Here is a 15,857-nt window from a genome sequence, read left to right on the forward strand (position 1 = left end):
AGAATGACCTTCTTGATCCAAATCAGTCAGGTTTCAAGACTAGTCATTCAACTGAGACTGCTCTTCTCTGTATCACGGAGGCGCTCCGCACTGCTAAAGCTAACTCTCTCTCCTCTGCTCTCATCCTTCTAGACCTATCGGCTGCCTTCGATACTGTGAACCATCAGATCCTCCTCTCCACCCTCTCCGAGTTGGGCATCTCCGGCGCGGCCCACGCTTGGATTGCGTCCTACCTGACAGGTCGCTCCTACCAGGTGGCGTGGCGAGAATCTGTCTCCTCACCACGCGCTCTCACCACTGGCGTCCCCAGGGCTCTGTTCTAGGCCCTCTCCTATTCTCGCTATACACCAAGTCACTTGGCTCTGTCATAACCTCACATGGTCTCTCCTATCATTGCTATGCAGACGACACACAATTAATCTTCTCCTTTCCCCCTTCTGATGACCAGGTGGCGAATCGCATCTCTGCATGTCTGGCAGACATATCAGTGTGGATGACGGATCACCACCTCAAGCTGAACCTCGGCAAGACGGAGCTGCTCTTCCTCCCGGGGAAGGACTGCCCGTTCCATGATCTCGCCATCACGGTTGACAACTCCATTGTGTCCTCCTCCCAGAGCGCTAAGAACCTTGGCGTGATCCTGGACAACACCCTGTCGTTCTCAACTAACATCAAGGCGGTGGCCCGTTCCTGTAGGTTCATGCTCTACAACATCCGCAGAGTACGACCCTGCCTCACACAGGAAGCGGCGCAGGTCCTAATCCAGGCACTTGTCATCTCCCGTCTGGATTACTGCAACTCGCTGTTGGCTGGGCTCCCTGCCTGTGCCATTAAACCCCTACAACTCATCCAGAACGCCGCAGCCCGTCTGGTGTTCAACCTTCCCAAGTTCTCTCACGTCACCCCGCTCCTCCGCTCCCTCCACTGGCTTCCAGTTGAAGCTCGCATCCGCTACAAGACCATGGTGCTTGCCTACGGAGCTGTGAGGGGAACGGCACCTCAGTACCTCCAGGCTCTGATCAGGCCCTACACCCAAACAAGGGCACTGCGTTCATCCACCTCTGGCCTGCTCGCCTCCCTACCACTGAGGAAGTACAGTTCCCGCTCAGCCCAGTCAAAACTGTTCGCTGCTCTGGCCCCCCAATGGTGGAACAAACTCCCTCACGACGCCAGGACAGCGGAGTCAATCACCACCTTCCGGAGACACCTGAAACCCCACCTCTTTAAGGAATACCTAGGATAGGATAAAGTAATCCTTCTCACCCCCCTTAAAAGATTTAGATGCACTATTGTAAAGTGGCTGTTCCACTGGATGTCATAAGGTGAACGCACCAATTTGTAAGTCGCTCTGGATAAGAGCGTCTGCTAAATGACTTAAATGTTATGTAATGTAAATGTAAATGTAGGTTCTAACCACTCTTCTGCCCATGAAGAGGATTGGTTCTAACCACTCTTCTGTCCTTGAGGAGGGCAGGTTCTAACCACTCTTCTGCCCATGAGGAGGATAGGTTCTAACCACTCCTCTGCCCATGAAGAGGATAGGTTCTAACCACTCCTCTGCCCATGAAGAGGATAGGTTCTAACCACTCCTCTGCCCATGAAGAGGATAGGTTCTAACCACTCCTCTGCCCATGAAGAGGATAGGTTCTAACCACTCCTCTGCCCATGAGGAGGATAGGTTCTAACCACTCCTCTGCCCATGAAGAGGATAGGTTCTAACCACTCCTCTGCCCATGAGGAGGATAGGTTCTAACCACTCCTCTACCCATGAGGAGGATAGGTAGAACAGATATTTAGAGATATCAAGTGTTTCCTCGAGATTTTTGGTATTTTTGAGATACTGAAATAATAAAGATTTACTTAAATACGAGTTGTGCAAATGATGGATGGTCACCTTTCCTTTAAAAGGTCCTATAAATCAAGTAGTGTCCGTTGTGTAAGAGTTGGAAACGGCCTTTAGAATGAATAGGATGGCAACAGGACTTAAAGTCACGATCAATAGACAGTACGGCAGGGACTGGAAGCAAGTAGGAAGCTAGACTACAAACTGAATAGTCGCCTAGTGGAGGGGACTACCTCTAAACTGCCCTGATTGACAATATTTATCTTGTGAGAGGACGATTGGCTAACAGTTCTCAAAAGAGTCAATGATAAAGTCCATATGTTAGGACAAACTTTTTTGAACACATCTTATTTTTGCAGCTTGGACACACACTTCTATTTCAAGTCTTATTTACAGCAGGCTCTGTACGCTCAATCAATAAGCAATTACCTTAAAGTCCATGAGAATTCATTACAGGACCAGTCATTGGAGATGGAGCTGTACATCAATGTTTTACTGGCTGTTATTAAACAGCTTACAGCACACTGGAAGAGGGACAGGGTCGTTTTAAAGTATCTGCAGTAGTCCTACACCTTGGGAGTATTTACTGGGAACCAAACAGAACCAAACAGAACCAAACAGAACCAAGCAGAACCAAACAGAACCAAACAGAACCAAACAGAAGCGAGCAGAACCAAACAGAACCAAACAGAACCAAACAGAAGCGAGCAGAACCAAACAGAACCAAGCAGAACCAAACAGAACCAAACAGAAGCGAGCAGAACCAAACAGAACCAAACAGAACCAAACAGAAGCGAGCAGAACCAAACAGAACCAAACAGAAGCGAGCAGAACCAAACAGAACCAAACAGAACCAAACAGAAGCGAGCAGAACCAAACAGAACCAAGCAGAACCAAACAGAACCAAACGGAACCAAACAGAACCAAACAGAAGCGAGCAGAACCAAACAGAACCAAACAGAAGCGAGCAGAACCAAACAGAACCAAGCAGAACCAAACAGAACCAAACAGAACCAAACAGAAGCGAGCAGAACCAAACAGAACCAAACAGAACCAAACAGAAGCGAGCAGAACCAAACAGAACCAAACAGAACCAAACAGAAGCGAGCAGAACCAAACAGAACCAAACAGAAGCGAGCAGAATAAACGGGGGATTGACCTACCCTTTGAAGTAAACTTTTTCCTTTGCAAAATGTTTTGCAACTGTTTGATACGTTCTTGGACTAATGAATACACCCATAGTGTATGGTAGCTGTGTGGATTCGGAGACGGCCAGCAAGGTCATTCTTGTGTTGTGATACTAACAGTGCAAAAGTATTCAACCCCCTTGGCGTTTTTCCTATTTTTGTTGCATTACAACCTGTAACTTAAAATGTTATTTTTTTATGTGGATTTCATGTAACGGACAAACACAAAATACTCCAAATTGGCGAAGTAAATTAAAAAAAATAATAATCTTAAAATAAAAAAAACGGAGAAGTATTCACCATCTGGGCAAAGTCAATAAATGAAAGTGAAGAACACTATAACAATATGAAAGACAATTATACAGATTGTATAAGAACAAATATCACTCCCTAATAAACACAACCATATGGAACAATCATTGGATAACAATCCTTGGATAGCCCTAATCCTTGGATAGCCCTAACCCTTGGTTGGATAGCCCTAATCCTTGGATAGCCCTAATCCTTGGATAGCCCTAACCCTTGGATAGCCCTAACCCTTGGATAGCCCTAACCCTTGGATAGCCCTAACCCTTGGTTGGATAGCCCTAACCCTTGGATAGCCCTAACCCTTGGATAGCCCTAACCCTTGGATAGCCCTAACCCTTGGTTGGATAGCCCTAATCCTCGGATAGCCCTAATCCTTGGATAGCCCTAACCCTTGGTTGGATAGCCCTAATCCTTGGATAGCCCTAACCCTTGGATAGCCCTAACCCTTGGATAGCCCTAATCATTGGATAGCCCAAACCCTTGGATAGCCGTAACCCTTGGATAGCCCTAACCCTTGGATAGCCCTAACCCTTGATTGGATAGCCCTAACCCTTGGATAGCCCTAACTCTTGGATAGCCCTAACCCTTGTATATCCCTACCCTTGGATAGCCCTAACCCTTGGTTGGATAGCCCTAACACTTGGATAGCTCTAACCTGAGGATAGCCCTAACCCTTGGATAGCCCTAACCCTTTGTTGGATAGCCCTAATCCTTGGATAGCACTAACCCTTGGTTGGATAGCCCTAATCCTTGGATAGCCCTAATCCTTGGATAGCCCCAACCCTTGGTTGGATAGCCCTAACCATTGGTTGGATAGGCCTAGCCCTTGGATAGCCCTAACCCTTGGTTGGATAGCCCTAACCCTTGGTTGGATAGCCCTAACCCTTGGATATCCCTACCCTTGGATAACCCTAACCCTTGGATAGCCCTACCCTTGAATAGCCCTAATTCTTGGATAGCCATAACCCTTGGTTGGATAGCCCTAACCCTTGGATAGCCCTAACCCTTGTATATCCCTACCCTTGGATAGCCCTAACCCTTGGTTGGATAGCCCTAACACATGGAAAGCCCTAACCCTTGAATAGCCCTAACCCTTGGATAGCCCTAACCCTTGGATAGCCCTAACCCTTGGATAGCCCTAATCCTTGGATAGCCCTAACCCTTGGATAGCCCTAACCCTTGGTTGGATAGCCGTAACCCTTGGATAGCCCTAACCCTTGGATAGCCCTAACCCTTGGATAGCCCTAACCGTTGGATAGCCCTAACCCTTGGATTGCCAAACCCTTGGATAGCCCTAATCCTTGGATAGCCCTAACCCTTGGTTGGATAGCCCTAACCATTGGAAAGCCCTAACCCTTGGATAGCCCTAACCATTGGATAGCCCTAACCCTTGGATAGCCCTAACCCTTTGTTGGATAGCCCTAACCCTTGGATATCCCTACCCTTGGATAACCCTAACCCTTGGATAGCCCTACCCTTGAATAGCCCTAATTCTTGGATAGCCCTAACCCTTGGTTGGATAGCCCTAACCCTTGGATAGCCCTAACCCTTGTATATCCCTACCCTTGGATAGCCCTAACCCTTGGTTGGATAGCCCTAACACATGGAAAGCCCTAACCCTTAAATAGCCCTAACCCTTGGATAGCCCTAACCCTTGGATAGCCCTAACCCTTGGATAGCCCTAATCCTTGGATAGCCCTAACCCTTGGATAGCCCTAACCCTTGGATAGCCCTAACCCTTGTATATCCCTACCCTTGGATAGCCCAAAACCATTGGTTGGATAGCCCTAACACATGGAAAGCCCTAACCCTTGGATAGCCCTAACCCTTGGATAGCCCTAACCCTTGGTTGGATAGCCCTAACCCTTGGATAGCCCTAACCCTTGGTTGGATAGCCCTAACCCTTGGATATCCCTACCCTTGGATAACCCTAACCCTTGGATAGCCCTACCCTTGAATAGCCCTAATTCTTGGATAGCCATAACCCTTGGTTGGATAGCCCTAACCCTTGGATAGCCCTAACCCTTGTATATCCCTACCCTTGGATAGCCCTAACCCTTGGTTGGATAGCCCTAACACATGGAAAGCCCTAACCCTTGAATAGCCCTAACCCTTGGATAGCCCTAACCCTTGGATAGCCCTAACCCTTGGATAGCCCTAATCCTTGGATAGCCCTAACCCTTGGATAGCCCTAACCCTTGGTTGGATAGCCGTAACCCTTGGATAGCCCTAACCCTTGGATAGCCCTAACCCTTGGACCCCCTAATCATTGGATAGCCCAAACCCTTGGATAGCCGTAACCCTTGGATAGCCCTAACCCTTGGATAGCCCTAACCCTTGATTGGATAGCCCTAACCCTTGGATAGCCCTAACTCTTGGATAGCCCTAATTCTTGTATATCCCTACCCTTGGATAGCCCTAACCCTTGGATAGCCCTAATCATTGGATAGCCCTAACCCTTGGATAGCCCTAACCCTTGGATAGCCCTAATCCTTGGATAGCCCTAACCCTTGGATAGCCCTAACCCTTGGTTGGATAGCCGTAACCCTTGGATAGCCCTAACCCTTGGATAGCCCTAACCCTTGGATAGCCCTAACCGTTGGATAGCCCTAACCCTTGGATTGCCAAACCCTTGGATAGCCCTAATCCTTGGATAGCCCTAACCCTTGGTTGGATAGCCCTAACCATTGGAAAGCCCTAACCCTTGGATAGCCCTAACCATTGGATAGCCCTAACCCTTGGATAGCCCTAACCCTTTGTTGGATAGCCCTAATCCTTGGATAGCACTAACCCTTGGTTGGATAGCCCTAATCCTTGGATAGCCCTAATCCTTGGATAGCCCCAACCCTTGGTTGGATAGCCCTAACCATTGGTTGGATAGGCCTAGCCCTTGGATAGCCCTAACCCTTGGTTGGATAGCCCTAACCCTTGGTTGGATAGCCCTAACCCTTGGATATCCCTACCCTTGGATAACCCTAACCCTTGGATAGCCCTACCCTTGAATAGCCCTAATTCTTGGATAGCCCTAACCCTTGGTTGGATAGCCCTAACCCTTGGATAGCCCTAACCCTTGTATATCCCTACCCTTGGATAGCCCTAACCCTTGGTTGGATAGCCCTAACACATGGAAAGCCCTAACCCTTAAATAGCCCTAACCCTTGGATAGCCCTAACCCTTGGATAGCCCTAACCCTTGGATAGCCCTAATCCTTGGATAGCCCTAACCCTTGGATAGCCCTAACCCTTGGATAGCCCTAACCCTTGGATAGCCCTAACCCTTGGTTGGATAGCCGTAACCCTTGGATAGCCCTAACCCTTGGATAGCCCTAACCCTTGGATAGCCCTAACCCTTGGATAGCCCTAACCCTTGGTTGGATAGCCGTAACCCTTGGATAGCCCTAACCCTTGGATAGCCCTAACCCTTGGATAGCCCTAACCGTTGGATAGCCCTAACCCTTGGTTGCCAAACCCTTGATAGCCCTAATCCTTGGATAGCCCTAACCCTTGGTTGGATAGCCCTAACCATTGGAAAGCCCTAACCCTTGGATAGCCCTAACCATTGGATAGCCCTAACCCTTGGATAGCCCTAACCCTTTGTTGGATAGCCCTAATCCTTGGATAGCACTAACCCTTGGTTGGATAGCCCTAATCCTTGGATAGCCCTAATCCTTGGATAGCCCCAACCCTTGGTTGGATAGCCCTAACCCTTGGATAGCCCTAACCCTTGTATATCCCTACCCTTGGATAGCCCAAAACCATTGGTTGGATAGCCCTAACACATGGAAAGCCCTAACCCTTGGATAGCCCTAACCCTTGGATAGCCCTAACCCTTGGTTGGATAGCCCTAACCCTTGGATAGCCCTAACCCTTGGTTGGATAGCCCTAACCCTTGGATATCCCTACCCTTGGATAACCCTAACCCTTGGATAGCCCTACCCTTGAATAGCCCTAATTCTTGGATAGCCATAACCCTTGGTTGGATAGCCCTAACCCTTGGATAGCCCTAACCCTTGTATATCCCTACCCTTGGATAGCCCTAACCCTTGGTTGGATAGCCCTAACACATGGAAAGCCCTAACCCTTGAATAGCCCTAACCCTTGGATAGCCCTAACCCTTGGATAGCCCTAACCCTTGGATAGCCCTAATCCTTGGATAGCCCTAACCCTTGGATAGCCCTAACCCTTGGTTGGATAGCCGTAACCCTTGGATAGCCCTAACCCTTGGATAGCCCTAACCCTTGGACCCCCTAATCATTGGATAGCCGTAACCCTTGGATAGCCCTAACCCTTGGATAGCCCTAACCCTTGATTGGATAGCCCTAACTCTTGGATAGCCCTAATTCTTGTATATCCCTACCCTTGGATAGCCCTAACCCTTGGATAGCCCTAATCATTGGATAGCCCTAACCCTTGGATAGCCCTAACCCTTGGATAGCCCTAATCCTTGGATAGCCCTAACCCTTGGATAGCCCTAACCCTTGGTTGGATAGCCCTAACCCTTGGATAGCCCTAACCCTTGGATAGCCCTAACCCTTGGATAGCCCTAACCGTTGGATAGCCCTAACCCTTGGATTGCCAAACCCTTGGATAGCCCTAATCCTTGGATAGCCCTAACCCTTGGTTGGATAGCCCTAACCATTGGAAAGCCCTAACCCTTGGATAGCCCTAACCATTGGATAGCCCTAACCCTTGGATAGCCCTAACCCTTTGTTGGATAGCCCTAATCCTTGGATAGCACTAACCCTTGGTTGGATAGCCCTAATCCTTGGATAGCCCTAATCCTTGGATAGCCCCAACCCTTGGTTGGATAGCCCTAACCATTGGTTGGATAGGCCTAGCCCTTGGATAGCCCTAACCCTTGGTTGGATAGCCCTAACCCTTGGTTGGATAGCCCTAACCCTTGGATATCCCTACCCTTGGATAACCCTAACCCTTGGATAGCCCTACCCTTGAATAGCCCTAATTCTTGGATAGCCCTAACCCTTGGTTGGATAGCCCTAACCCTTGGATAGCCCTAACCCTTGTATATCCCTACCCTTGGATAGCCCTAACCCTTGGTTGGATAGCCCTAACACATGGAAAGCCCTAACCCTTAAATAGCCCTAACCCTTGGATAGCCCTAACCCTTGGATAGCCCTAACCCTTGGATAGCCCTAATCCTTGGATAGCCCTAACCCTTGGATAGCCCTAACCCTTGGATAGCCCTAACCCTTGGATAGCCCTAACCCTTGGTTGGATAGCCGTAACCCTTGGATAGCCCTAACCCTTGGATAGCCCTAACCCTTGGATAGCCCTAACCCTTGGATAGCCCTAACCCTTGGTTGGATAGCCGTAACCCTTGGATAGCCCTAACCCTTGGATAGCCCTAACCCTTGGATAGCCCTAACCGTTGGATAGCCCTAACCCTTGGATTGCCAAACCCTTGGATAGCCCTAATCCTTGGATAGCCCTAACCCTTGGTTGGATAGCCCTAACCATTGGAAAGCCCTAACCCTTGGATAGCCCTAACCATTGGATAGCCCTAACCCTTGGATAGCCCTAACCCTTTGTTGGATAGCCCTAATCCTTGGATAGCACTAACCCTTGGTTGGATAGCCCTAATCCTTGGATAGCCCTAATCCTTGGATAGCCCCAACCCTTGGTTGGATAGCCCTAACCATTGGTTGGATAGGCCTAGCTCTTGGATAGCCCTAACCCTTGGTTGGATAGCCCTAACCCTTGGATATCCCTACCCTTGGATAACCCTAACCCTTGGATAGCCCTACCCTTGAATAGCCCTAATTCTTGGATAGCCCTAACCCTTGGTTGGATAGCCCTAACCCTTGGATAGCCCTAACCCTTGTATATCCCTACCCTTGGATAGCCCAAAACCCTTGGTTGGATAGCCCTAACACATGGAAAGCCCTAACCCTTGAATAGCCCTAACCCTTGGATAGCCCTAACCCTTGGATAGCCCTAACCCTTGGATAGCCCTAATCCTTGGATAGCCCTAACCCTTGGATAACCCTAACCCTTGGATAGCCCTAACCCTTGGATAGCCCTAACCCTTGGTTGGATAGCCGTAACCCTTGGATAGCCCTAACCCTTGGATAGCCCTAACCCTTGGATAGCCCTAACCGTTGGATAGCCCTAACCCTTGGATTGCCAAACCCTTGGATAGCCCTAATCCTTGGATAGCCCTAACCCTTGGTTGGATAGCCCTAACCATTGGAAAGCCCTAACCCTTGGATAGCCCTAACCATTGGATAGCCCTAACCCTTGGATAGCCCTAACCCTTGGATAGCCCTAACCATTGGATAGCCCTACCCTTGGATAGCCCTAACCCTTGGTTGGATAGCCCTAACCATTGGAAAGCCCTAACCCTTGGATAGCCCTACCCTTGGATAGCCCTAACCCTTGGTTGGATATCCCTAACCATTGGATAGCCCTACCCATTGGATAGCCCTACCCCTTGGATAGCCCTAACCTTGGATAGCCCTAACCCTTGGTTGGATAGCCCTAACCATTGGAAAGCCCTAACCCTTGGATAAATTGACCCACATGGAAAGCTAAAGGCACATAGAAACTGTAAACGGCGTGGGACTAGGAAATAATTCCATTACTTCATTAATTAAAAAGCAATTCTGTACTGAACAATGTAGACATTTTAAATAATAATAATAATAATAATAACAATAAATATACATTTTAAAATATATGCAACTTAAAAGTCTTATATCACAAACATTTTGATCTGAAAGCTTTTTCATGTTGAAATTATTCATACCGGCACAAGATGGAGGGAGTGTTGGAACGTAACAAACAAAATTACAGTTAATGAAAACGTAACCTTAATCCAGTATAAATGAATGTATAGAATGTATAATACAAAGAGACAAAACTCACATGTGTTACAGCACAACGGCAGAGTCATGTCTTCAGTGTAAAACTAAAATGACTCAATAATTTACACCTTCTGGGAGTACTATTAAGTCCAAAATTCATGAGCAGAGTTAACGATTGTGCATACACATATGGCAGCGTCTGCTAAATGACTTAAATGTAAATGTAAACGTATGGCAGCTCAGCTTCTAGCTCCTAAGCAACTTTGCAGTATTTTTTTTGTGTGTTATTTTTTTGTCAGGCGAAAACCTGAGAAAAAATCCATCCAGGAAGTGGAATTATTTTCATGTGGCTGTTTTTCAACTCAATGCCTATAGAGAATCCAATGGGTTAGGAATCAGATTGCAGTTCCTATAGCTTCCACTAGATGTCAACAGGCTTTAGACATGGTTTTCAGGCTTTTATTTTGAAAAACGACATGTAAAAAAGCCATTTTGTTCAGAGGACTGAGGAAGTTTGCAGATCTGATTTGGCGCTCTCTCGTGAGCGCGTCGTTTGTTATTTTTCCTTTCTATTGAAAACGGTATTTTCCGGTTGAAATATTATTGATTATAAAGACAATAAACAACCTGAGGATTATTTATAAACATTGTTTGACATGTTTCGATGAACTTTACCGGTACTTTTAGTATGTATTCGTCTGCCTGATGTGACCGCCTTGGAGCCATTGGATTACTGAACAAAACGCACCAACAAAACAGAGTTTTTGGGACATAAAGAGGGACTTTATTGAACAAAACAGAGTTTTTGGGACAGAAAGAGGGACTTTATCAAACAAAACAAACATTTACTGTGTAACTGGGAGTCTTGTGAGTGCAACCATATGAAGATCATCAAAGGTAAGTGATTAATTTATCGCTCTTTCTGACTTTAGTGACTCCTCTACTTGGCTGGTAAATGTTTGTATGCTTTTTTTACATGGGGCGCTGTCCTCAGATAATTGCATGGTGTGCTTTCGCCATAAAACGTTTTGAAATCTGACACAGCGGCTGGATTAACAAGAAGTTAATCTTTAAACCGATGTATCACACTTGTATATTTTATGAATGTTTATTATGTGTATTTCTGTATTTTGAATTTGGCGCAATTTTACCGGATGTTGGCCAGGTGGGAAGCGTCCCATATCCTAGAGATGAATTACTTTACACCACTGAGTACCCTCCAAGCTCATCATTAGGCCCTGGGTCTGAACCCAGCCCAGTGCAACTGGGTCCTGGACTTCCTGACGGGCCACCCCCAGGTGGTGAAGGTAGGAAACAACACAGCAATGCTCTCCAGAGGGTGGTGCGGTCTGCCCAATGCATCACCGGGGGCAAACTACCTGCCCTCCAGGACACCTACACCACCCGGAAGGCCAAAAATATCATTAAGGACAACAACAGCCCGAGCCACGGTCTGTTCAACCCGCTATCATCCAGAAGGCGACGTCAGTACAGCTGCATCAAAGCTGGGACCGAGAGACTGAAAAACAGCTTCTATCTCAAGGCCATCAGACTGTTAAATAGTCATCACTAGCCAGCTACCACCCGGCTACTCAACCCTGCACCTTAGAGGCTGCTGCCCCATATACATAGACATGGAATCACTGGTCACTTTAATAATGGAACACTAGTCACTTTATTCATGTTTACATACTGTTTTACTCATCTCATATGTATATACTTTAGTCTATTCTACTGTATTTAGTCAATGCCAGTCAGACATCTACTCTATCTAATATTTCTATATTTCTTAATTCCATTGTTTTACAGCATTTCACTTACACCCGCAATAACATAATATGTGTTTGTGACCAATTACATTTTATTTTATTTTATTTAGAAAAGCTGTCTGTCAGAATGTAAATGTACTTTTAATCTGTCTGTCTCCATATTTCAAGTCATGGCGTATGGACGGTGAGATACCCGATGGGTTGGACAACATCATTTTTTTTGCTACATATATTGAATAATCAATTACTTAAATATAGGAATGGGAAGAATGCAATGCTTTATTACTTAAATATAGGAATGGGAAGAATGCAATGCTTTATTACTTAAATATAGGAATGGGAAGAATGCAATGCTTTATTACTTAAATATAGGAATGGGAAGAATGCAATGCTTTATTACTTAAATATAGGAATGGGAAGAATGCAATGCTTTATTATTTAAATATAGGAATGGGAAGAATGCAATGCTTTATTATTTAAATATAGGAATGGGAAGAATGCAATGCTTTATTACTTAAATATAGGAATGGGAAGAATGCAATGCTTTATTATTTAAATATAGGAATGGGAAGAATGCAATGCTTTATTACTTAAATATAGGAATGGGAAGAATGCAATGCTTTATTATTTAAATATAGGAATGGGAAGAATGCAATGCTTTATTATTTAAATATTGAGAAAAAAAAAAATCTGTCTACAGACAAACAAAATACCACAATTTGAATTTGTCATTCTAACTGTCAACTTGTCTGCCTGATGTCATTCCAACTGTCAACTTGTCTGCCTGATGTCATTCTAACTGTCAACTTGTCTGCCTGATGTCATTCTAACTGTCAACATGTCTGCCTGATGTAATTCTAACTGTCAACTTGTCTGCCTGATGTCATTCTAACTGTCAACATGTCTGCCTGATGTCATTCTAACTGTCAACGTGTCTGCCTGATGTCATTCTAACTGTCAACATGTCTGCCTGATGTCATTCTAACTGTCAACTTGTCTGCCTGATGTCATTCTAACTGTCAACATGTCTGCCTGATGTCATTCTAACTGTCAACATGTCTGCCTGATGTCATTCTAACTGTCAACTTGTCTGCCTGATGTCATTCTAACTGTCAACTTGTCTGCCTGATGTCATTCTAACTGTCAACTTGTCTGCCTGATGTCATTCTAACTGTCAACATGTCTGCCTGATGTCATTCTAACTGTCAACTTGTCTGCCTGATGTCATTCTAACTGTCAACATGTCTGCCTGATGTCATTCTAACTGTCAACTTGTCTGCCTGATGTCATTCTAACTGTCAACTTGTCTGCCTGATGTCATTCTAACTGTCAACTTGTCTGCCTGATGTCATTCTAACTGTCAACTTGTCTGCCTGATGTCATTCTAACTGTCAACTTGTCTGCCTGATGTCATTCTAACTGTCAACGTGTCTGCCTGATGTCATTCTAACTGTCTGCCTGATGTCAGTCTAACTGTCAACGTGTCTGCCTGATGTCATTCTAACTGTCTGCCTGATGTCATTCTAACTGTCAACATGTCTGCCTGATGTCAGTCTAACTGTCAACTTGTCTGCCTGATGTCATTCTAACTGTCAACGTGTCCGCCTGATGTCATTCTAACTGTCAACATGTCTGCCTGATGTCATTCTAACTGTCAACTTGTCTGTCTGATGTCATTCTAACTGTCAACGTGTCTGCCTGATGTCATTCTAACTGTCTGCCTGATGTCAGTCTAACTGTCAACATGTCTGCCTGATGTCATTCTAACTGTCAACATGTCTGCCTGATGTCATTCTAACTGTCAACTTGTCTGCCTGATGTCATTCTAACTGTCAACGTGTCTGCCTGATGTCATTCTAACTGTCAACATGTCTGCCTGATGTCATTCTAACTGTCAACTTGTCTGCCTGATGTCATTCTAACTGTCAACATGTCTGCCTGATGTCATTCTAACTGTCAACTTGTCTGCCTGATGTCATTCTAACTGTCAACATGTCTGCCTGATGTCATTCTAACTGTCAACATGTCTGCCTGATGTCATTCTAACTGTCAACTTGTCTGCCTGATGTCATTCTAACTGTCAACTTGTCTGCCTGATGTCATTCTAACTGTCAACTTGTCTGCCTGATGTCATTCTAACTGTCAACATGTCTGCCTGATGTCATTCTAACTGTCAACTTGTCTGCCTGATGTCATTCTAACTGTCAACATGTCTGCCTGATGTCATTCTAACTGTCAACTTGTCTGCCTGATGTCATTCTAACTGTCAACTTGTCTGCCTGATGTCATTCTAACTGTCAACTTGTCTGCCTGATGTCATTCTAACTGTCAACTTGTCTGCCTGATGTCATTCTAACTGTCAACTTGTCTGCCTGATGTCATTCTAACTGTCAACGTGTCTGCCTGATGTCATTCTAACTGTCTGCCTGATGTCAGTCTAACTGTCAACGTGTCTGCCTGATGTCATTCTAACTGTCTGCCTGATGTCATTCTAACTGTCAACATGTCTGCCTGATGTCAGTCTAACTGTCAACTTGTCTGCCTGATGTCATTCTAACTGTCAACGTGTCCGCCTGATGTCATTCTAACTGTCAACATGTCTGCCTGATGTCATTCTAACTGTCAACTTGTCTGTCTGATGTCATTCTAACTGTCAACGTGTCTGCCTGATGTCATTCTAACTGTCTGCCTGATGTCAGTCTAACTGTCAACGTGTCTGCCTGATGTCATTCTAACTGTCTGCCTGATGTCATTCTAACTGTCAACATGTCTGCCTGATGTCAGTCTAACTGTCAACTTGTCTGCCTGATGTCATTCTAACTGTCAACGTGTCCGCCTGATGTCATTCTAACTGTCAACATGTCTGACTGATGTCATTCTAACTGTCTGCCTGATGTCAGTCTAACTGTCAACGTGTCTGCCTGATGTCATTCTAACTGTCTGCCTGATGTCATTCTAACTGTCAACTTGTCTGCCTGATGTCATTCTAACTGTCAACTTGTCTGCCTGATGTCATTCTAACTGTCAACTTGTCTGCCTGATGTCATTCTAACTGTCAACTTGTCTGCCTGATGTCATTCTAACTGTCAACGTGTCTGCCTGATGTCATTCTAACTGTCTGCCTGATGTCAGTCTAACTGTCAACGTGTCTGCCTGATGTCATTCTAACTGTCTGCCTGATGTCATTCTAACTGTCAACATGTCTGCCTGATGTCAGTCTAACTGTCAACTTGTCTGCCTGATGTCATTCTAACTGTCAACGTGTCCGCCTGATGTCATTCTAACTGTCAACATGTCTGCCTGATGTCATTCTAACTGTCTGCCTGATGTCAGTCTAACTGTCAACGTGTCTGCCTGATGTCATTCTAACTGTCTGCCTGATGTCATTCTAACTGTCAACATGTCTGCCTGATGTCAGTCTAACTGTCAACTTGTCTGCCTGATGTCATTCTAACTGTCAACTTGTCTGCCTGATGTCAGTTTTGAGCAAAGGACACAGACACCGTCTGCTCCCAATCTGCAGCTTGGTTGGTCTATAAACCTGCAGGTTTAGGAGAATGGCCAGGATGACACACGGTCACGCCCCATAATTACACAGTGAATCTGATCTGGCTTAAAAGGGTGCCTTGACAGTGCATTCTGTAGCGCGTAATTGGAGGCTGAGACGCCAAGCGTTAACACATTGACACAAACATTGAGACTGAAGAAAGGATTTTTCCAACTGTGACTGGAAGTTGGTTAGCCTGCTATGTCTGTTGTGGAACTAGGAGACAGTAGCAGCTCTGTTGAATCCCAGCTTTTCTTTCCTCCCAGTGGTAAGGATTGTTATTGATTACAAAATGCACCACCATTTTGTAGGAAAACAGGTGAAGGTGCATTCTCAGTCACACCTGCTGAACCTAATGAGAGCGGCACGAAACGTTTAT

Source organism: Oncorhynchus nerka, linkage group LG6 (genome assembly GCF_034236695.1).
Source record: "Oncorhynchus nerka isolate Pitt River linkage group LG6, Oner_Uvic_2.0, whole genome shotgun sequence".
In the NCBI taxonomy this organism is placed as follows: domain Eukaryota; kingdom Metazoa; phylum Chordata; class Actinopteri; order Salmoniformes; family Salmonidae; genus Oncorhynchus; species Oncorhynchus nerka.